The following is a 6767-nucleotide window of genomic DNA, read 5'->3' as shown; positions in this document are numbered from 1 at the left end:
AGAAGTTCAAAACAGGTCTTCTGGCCCTAAAATCAAGGTGTTAGCAGGAGTGCATTCCTTCTCCTGGGAAGCATCTCTTTCCTTGCCTTTTCCAGCTTCTAGAGGAAGCTATGTCCTATATCTATATCCTATATATATATAGGATATTATATTCCTTAGCTTGGGGCCCTTTCCTTCATCATCCTAACCTCTACTTTGGGCATTACATCTCCTCTCTCCGACCTTATTCCTCTGGACTCTGTCTTATAAGGACCCATGTGATTACATTAGGTCACCTAAACTATACAGGGTAATCTCATATTTTACCATCTTTAACTTAATTTCATAGGCAAGATCCATTTTCCACATAGGGTAATAGAAATTCATAGGTTTTGGAGACTAGAGCATGACATCTTTGGGGGGCCATTCTTCAGTCTGCCATGCTGGCTAAATCATTTGCTTTACTTACCTAAGATGGTCTTTATATCCTGTCCTGTTCCTTAGGATAGTCTTATATTTACAGCAAATGATTGCTTTCCAACAGACAAAAAACAAAAAATAAAACAACCCCAAAACCTCATGATTATATTCCAGTGACTAAAGCGCTTGCTAGGTATTAAAATTTAACTACTGCTACATTCTGACAGGTAAATATCAGGAGAATGTGGGTTAGCCCCAGGCCTGGCTGTGCCTACCACTTGAATAATACCAAGGAATGCCCAGATGATAAGATGCCAACCAACAGGCACCTAATTACATTTGTAATAGATTCAGCACGTAGGAATGTGTCTATATAAGGATTACATCATAATGGCTCTCATAGTCTTCACTCAGTCAGCCCTGAACAAGTCCCCAGGGCTAAATGAGATGGGTCTGTTTCTTTCTGTTCCAATCTGTTTTTACTATATATGGGCATAGCTGTTAGGAACATTTTCCAGGAAACTTGACTGCCCTAGGGTCTCCCAGGGTAAGCACATCTCCCCACAATTTTCCTGTTTGTTCTATCTGCTCTTTTTCATATTTTAAAGCATCTTTTGACTGAGGCACCAAAGAAGAAAAATACAATTATTTCTTTCCTGAATTCATCTCTGCTTCATCTAAGACTAGGCTTCTACTAGCTCCTACTATTCAATAAAACTTCAGAGGAACCTTGAGGTCACTGATCTGATCCAGGTACTGGCTATAAATCTGGTGGCCTCCAGGGAATGCAGCATCCTAGAAAAAGTATCTAACAAGTTAATTAATTATTGAAATATGGATGTGGACACAGAGTTACATTTGCTCAGTTTTTCTCCTTGGACTTATTTGCTGCCCAAGCACAAAGCTTTTCTCTGAATTTGTATAGACATATTTTTTTTTTTCAGGTTCTTACACAGAGAAGCCAATCACGTGGAAAATGATGCTAGGTCCTGGATAATAACCTCCTTTTGGGTTTGGAGTTTGAGACATGCAATTAGAATGTGAGAGAACAGCGAGAAATGGCAGTTATTGGGAAAGATTCAGGCCTGGTTCATGATGGGGTCTGTGCTTCTGACCCATGACTTTGATGTGAAGCAAATCCAAGAGGGTTGTAGCAACACATTGTTTGAATAAAAATGGCATGTTTAATAACTAAGTCCAGGAAGCAACAAAATACCTCTCTCTACCATAGTTCAACTGTTTTGTTTATCTGTGTGGACAAGAACAAAATAGACTTCACTAGTTAATAAGATAATTCAGTTGTGAAACTTGATGACCAAAACTTGATTTTTAAAAAATGCATAGGTTAATATGAAAAGTATTGAATTTGGAGTGGATAAACAATGAGTGGATAAGCAATGAGTGTATGGCACAGGGAACTATATCCAATCACTTGTGATGGAACCTTATGGAGGATATTGTGAGGAAAAGAATATATATGTATGTGTGTGTATATACATATATATATACACACACACATATATATACATATATATATACACATATATATACACACACATATATACCCACATATATACACACACATATATATACACATATATATATACACACATATATATACACATATATATGTATACATATATATATATATATGACTGGGTCACTTTCCTGTATGGTAGAAATTGACAAAATACTGTAAATAAACTATAATGTAAAAAATAAAAATCATAAAAAAATTATGTGATAGATCATTGCCACTGATGTTGCTGAAGATTCCTGTTAGAAATTAAGCTTTTCACAAAATGACTCCAAAGTTTACAGTGGGTGCCTTCTCTGTGCCCAGCACTGTGTAACAATAAGCAAATGTGAGGGACTCTATTATATCTTAACGATAATTGACTTTATTACATTTTGCTTGGATTATTAAAAATGCAAGATTTCAAGTCCAAAGAAAAAAAAATGCACAGGGTGTTCCTCTGCAGAGTGGAAACAAATCCAACTAGTATCTGTGAGGATGCACGTTTGATCCCTGGCCTTTCTCAGTGGGTTAAAGATCTGGCATTGCTGAGAGCTACAGTGTTAGTCACAGATGCAGCTCAGATCTTGTTTTGCTGTAGCTTTGGCATAAGCTGGCAGCTGTAGCTCAGATTAAATCCCTAGCCTGGGAACTTCCATATGCCAAGGGTGGGTCACTAAAAAAGCAAAAGAAAAAAAAAAAAGGAAAGAAAAAAGAAAACATTGCATAGTTACAGAGAACAGATTGGTGGTTACCAGAGGTGAGGGATAGGGAGTGGACAAAACAGGTGAAGGAGGTTGAAAACTGGCACGAGCTTCAAGTTATGAAATAAATAAGTCATTGGATGTAATGCACAGCATGGTAACTTTAGTTGATAAAACTGCAGTGTGTATTTGAAAGTTGCTAAGGAAGTAGGTCTTAAAAGTTCTCACCACAATAAAAAATTCTGTAACTACGGATGCTGAGGTATAGTAATTAGATTTGTTGTGGTGATGATTTCACAATATATAGAACTATGGAATCATTATGTTTTATACCTGAAACTAATTTTACATGGCAATTATATCTCAATTAAAAAAACCGTGATCCAGAGTTCCCACTGTGGTACAGTGGATTAAGAATCTGACTGCAGTAGCTCAGTTGCTGCAGAGGTGTGGGTTTGATCCCTATCCCAGCACAATGAGATAAAGGATCTGGCACTGCCACCACTGTGGCTTGGGTTGCTGTTGTGGTGTGGGTTCATTTCCTGGCACTTCCATGTGCTGCAAGCATGGCCAAAAAATAAATAAATAAATAAATAAATAAAAAAAAAAAAAAAAAAAAAGAATGTCCTGGGAAGTACTTGTTAAAAATATAAACTCTTGTCTCATGACACATCTAGAGGGGGCAGATTCTGGCGATCGGGTTATCCTGACACAAACTAAAGCTTGAGACTCCCTGGTGTAGGGAAAAGTGTGTAGTTGTGAAGGTGGACAACTTCCAACTTCCAGCAGTTTGAACTTTTAAGTGATGATTTCGTCATTTGTAGTTTCAATGAAATATTTGTGAAATGCCTACAAAAAAGACAGTTGTTAAATCACGGCATAGTTTCCACTTGACATAAAATCTTTAATGATTATGATTTGTGTCAGCATCCAGATTATTTTTCAGTTTGAAATGACCTCACAAACACTGTATGCAGATCAAATCAAGCAACTTCTTTCTACTGAATGTGGCCTTGTAGATGGCATGTGATCACCACTATGGAATTATGAAAAAGACATAAAATAATTTTAAAAGCACTTTCTTATAGTTCTACCAATAATGACAACAGTACTGTTAATAATGATCCCTACTTTTCTGTAGACTGATCACCTTCTCTCTTTATCTTATTTAGTTCTGAAAAACTCAGGAGTTATATACTATCCATATCAACATTTTATGAGGAAATGAAATCTAAAGGATTGTAACTAAATTTGTAAATGTCCCATAACTGGTAGTTCATGGAGCCGATATTTAACTCCATGCATGTCTAACTTGAGAGTCTACAGACTTAACTAGTGCACTATACTGTTTCCAAGTAAATTTCCACTTTGGGGTTTGCATGATTCATGTTAGGTCTCTACCCTTGGTGAGGGCAGTTTTAGGAACAGGAGTCCTATGGGTCAAATAATGAGAACCCTAAGGTGATTGAGGCCTTGTGCTCTGGAACCGAGAGTTATAAATTTGATAGTGATTATAAGATAAACCTATTGTTATGATGTCTTGATAATATTTCAAGCTAAAAGCTTGAAGTGAGAACAAAGGTAGGAGCAAAGAGGAGATCAGAAGTAAGGAGGATAAAAATAACAAGGGTAGGAATGAGCTGTGAGGCATGGGTTAGAGCCAAGGGCTCAGATCAAAGACTCTGAAGGAAAGTAAGCACGGAAAGGAGTGTAAGGGACTGAGAAAAGTGTCCGCAGCTCCTGGGCTTGCAGTTCCCAAAGTCCTCCTTTGGGCACAGAGCTGCCCCTTGTCTCCCTGGGTGCTCTGGTCCTCCTTTAGAGCTTACCATGTGCTCTAGGCTGCAGGCAGATCCCTTTGAAAAGTGTTTACATGTAACTTCACTAACATCTAAAAATAGCGTTCTGGAGTTCCCCTCATGACTCAGTAGTGAATTCAACTAGAAACCATGAGGTTGAGGGTTCGATCCCTGGCCTTGCTCAGTGGGTTAAGGATCCAGCGTTGCCGTGAGCTGTGGTGTAGGCTGCAGACATGGTTCCGATCCCGCGTTGCTGTGGCTCTGGCGTAGGCCGGTGGCTATGGCTCCGATTAGACCCCTAGTCTGGGAATCTCCATATGCCGAGGGAGCGGCCCTAGAAAAGGCAAAAAGACAAAATAAATAAATAAATAAATAAAAATAACATTCATCAAAGCTAAGCAATATTGGAATGAGTGAAAAAGAAGTAGGAACATCAGAATCAAAGGCACAGAATGGCTTGGGGACATAAAATGGTGCATTGGATACCTGTGACCTGGCTGGCCTGGTTGATCTTGTGACTCAGCCTAGGAATTTACACTTACGTGGTTTTGCAACCATTACAACTTTTGTTTTCTCTCTCAATTATAAAATTTACCTCCTATGAATTGAATTTTTGGGAGAATTGTATTTGATTAAGAAAACATGTAAATGAACAACAACTTTGTGGTCATTTTTTAAAATGTCCACAATTTTATTTTCTCTCATTAGGAATTAGGATCTAAGTTCCCTCTCCTTAAATCCGGCAGCTCTTGTTGGATCTCTTAACCTCAGCGCAGTCGATGTTCTGGGCCATCTTTGCTGTGGGGCATGGTCCTGTCCATTGCTTCCCTCGGCTTGAGCCACTGGTGCCAATAGCCACCCAGCCCCAGGTGTGCCAATCAAAAATATATGGAGACATTGCTAAATGTTCTGTGGAGGTAGACTGGTTTGAGAACCGCTGCAATGGTGGAAATGAGATTATAGAATATCTGAAGCAAGGCCATAAAAGGCCACCCAGAATTCTCCTGGTTCTCTGGGGGCACTCATTCTGGGAGAAACCAATGCTATGGAACTCCAACCACTCTGAAACAGCCACTCTGGAGAGATTGTGTGTGAGCACATAGTGACCATCGCAGCTGAGCACAGGTGACAAGCCCCTGCTGAATCTTAGTCAAATTCTTGACTCCCAAATCTGTGAAATAAGAAAATTGTTGTTGTTTTATCTCACTTAGTTTGGCATGGCTTGTTATTATAGCAGTGGTCATTGGGACAGAATCACTGGAAAGTGGGAGGAATATAGTTTACTAAAGAAACAGGCTTTAAGGGCGTTCCTTGGTGGTCTGGAGGTTAGGATTCAGCACTTTCACCACTGCAGCCTGGGTTTAATCCCTAGTCTGGGAACTGAGATTCCCAGAGATTAAAGCTGCTGAACACTGTGAAAAGAAAGAAAGGAAGGAAGAACAGAAAGGAAAGGAAAGAAAGAGGGAAAGAAGAAAGGGGAGAAGGAGGAAGGAAGGGAGGAAGGGAAGAAAGGAAGAAAAAGAAGGAAAAGCAGGGAAAAAGAAGGAAGTAAGAAAGAAGATTTTCTTAAACTCTTTGTGCCACTTGTCAGATGGGTAGCAGGTCCACCAGTGCCCACAGGCTGAATTCTCCATTCAGTCATCTGGGCATGTGCTCCTGACATGCTGAGAAAACAGGAATTGGCATCCCAAACTTGTTCTAATCCTTTTTTTTTTTGTTTTGTTTTCTCAAGAGAAAATATTTTAAAGATGTAAGAGTTAAAGAAAACATCTGGTTTATGGGAAAATTATAAGAACGTGCTTCTCCCTCCCCCTTCCTTCCACCCCCACAGTTTAGCATCCGCAGATTCTCAGACCTTAGCAACGAAATCAATAACAACTGCTAACATGATTACTCCATGCAGAGGGCAGCCAGTGTTGGCTCTGACTTTATTAAAAAAAAAAAGAACAACAGGTGTGAAAGGATGGCATCCTGCAAGGGCGGAAGAATTAAGAGAATGCAAGAAAGAGGGCGAGGCAGCACACAAATATGCTGAATTGAAGGAATTAGCATCACACCCCGAAATGGCAGGAAAATGAATCTTTGCTTTTTCTGGATCATTATTTGCTTAGTGACACTTCAGCATTTCTAAAAGATGAATGCTTTAGCTGGGGTTCTATCCATCTCTCTGCTCCATTTAATTTTACAAAGAGGAATGCTCCGATGTTAAAATATTTGCTCTCTTTTCACTTTAGGATTGACTTCATTTTCTGCTCAAAATGGAATGACCCATCAAGGTAAGATTCAAAGCCCAGAAATCACTCCATGTTCACCTGGAACCATTTTGTGATAAGTTCTTGGCGGATTTTCATT

The sequence above is a fragment of the Sus scrofa genome, chromosome 13, assembly GCF_000003025.6.
Source record: "Sus scrofa isolate TJ Tabasco breed Duroc chromosome 13, Sscrofa11.1, whole genome shotgun sequence".
Taxonomy (NCBI): Eukaryota; Metazoa; Chordata; class Mammalia; order Artiodactyla; family Suidae; genus Sus; species Sus scrofa.
This window is presented reverse-complemented; position numbering follows the sequence as displayed.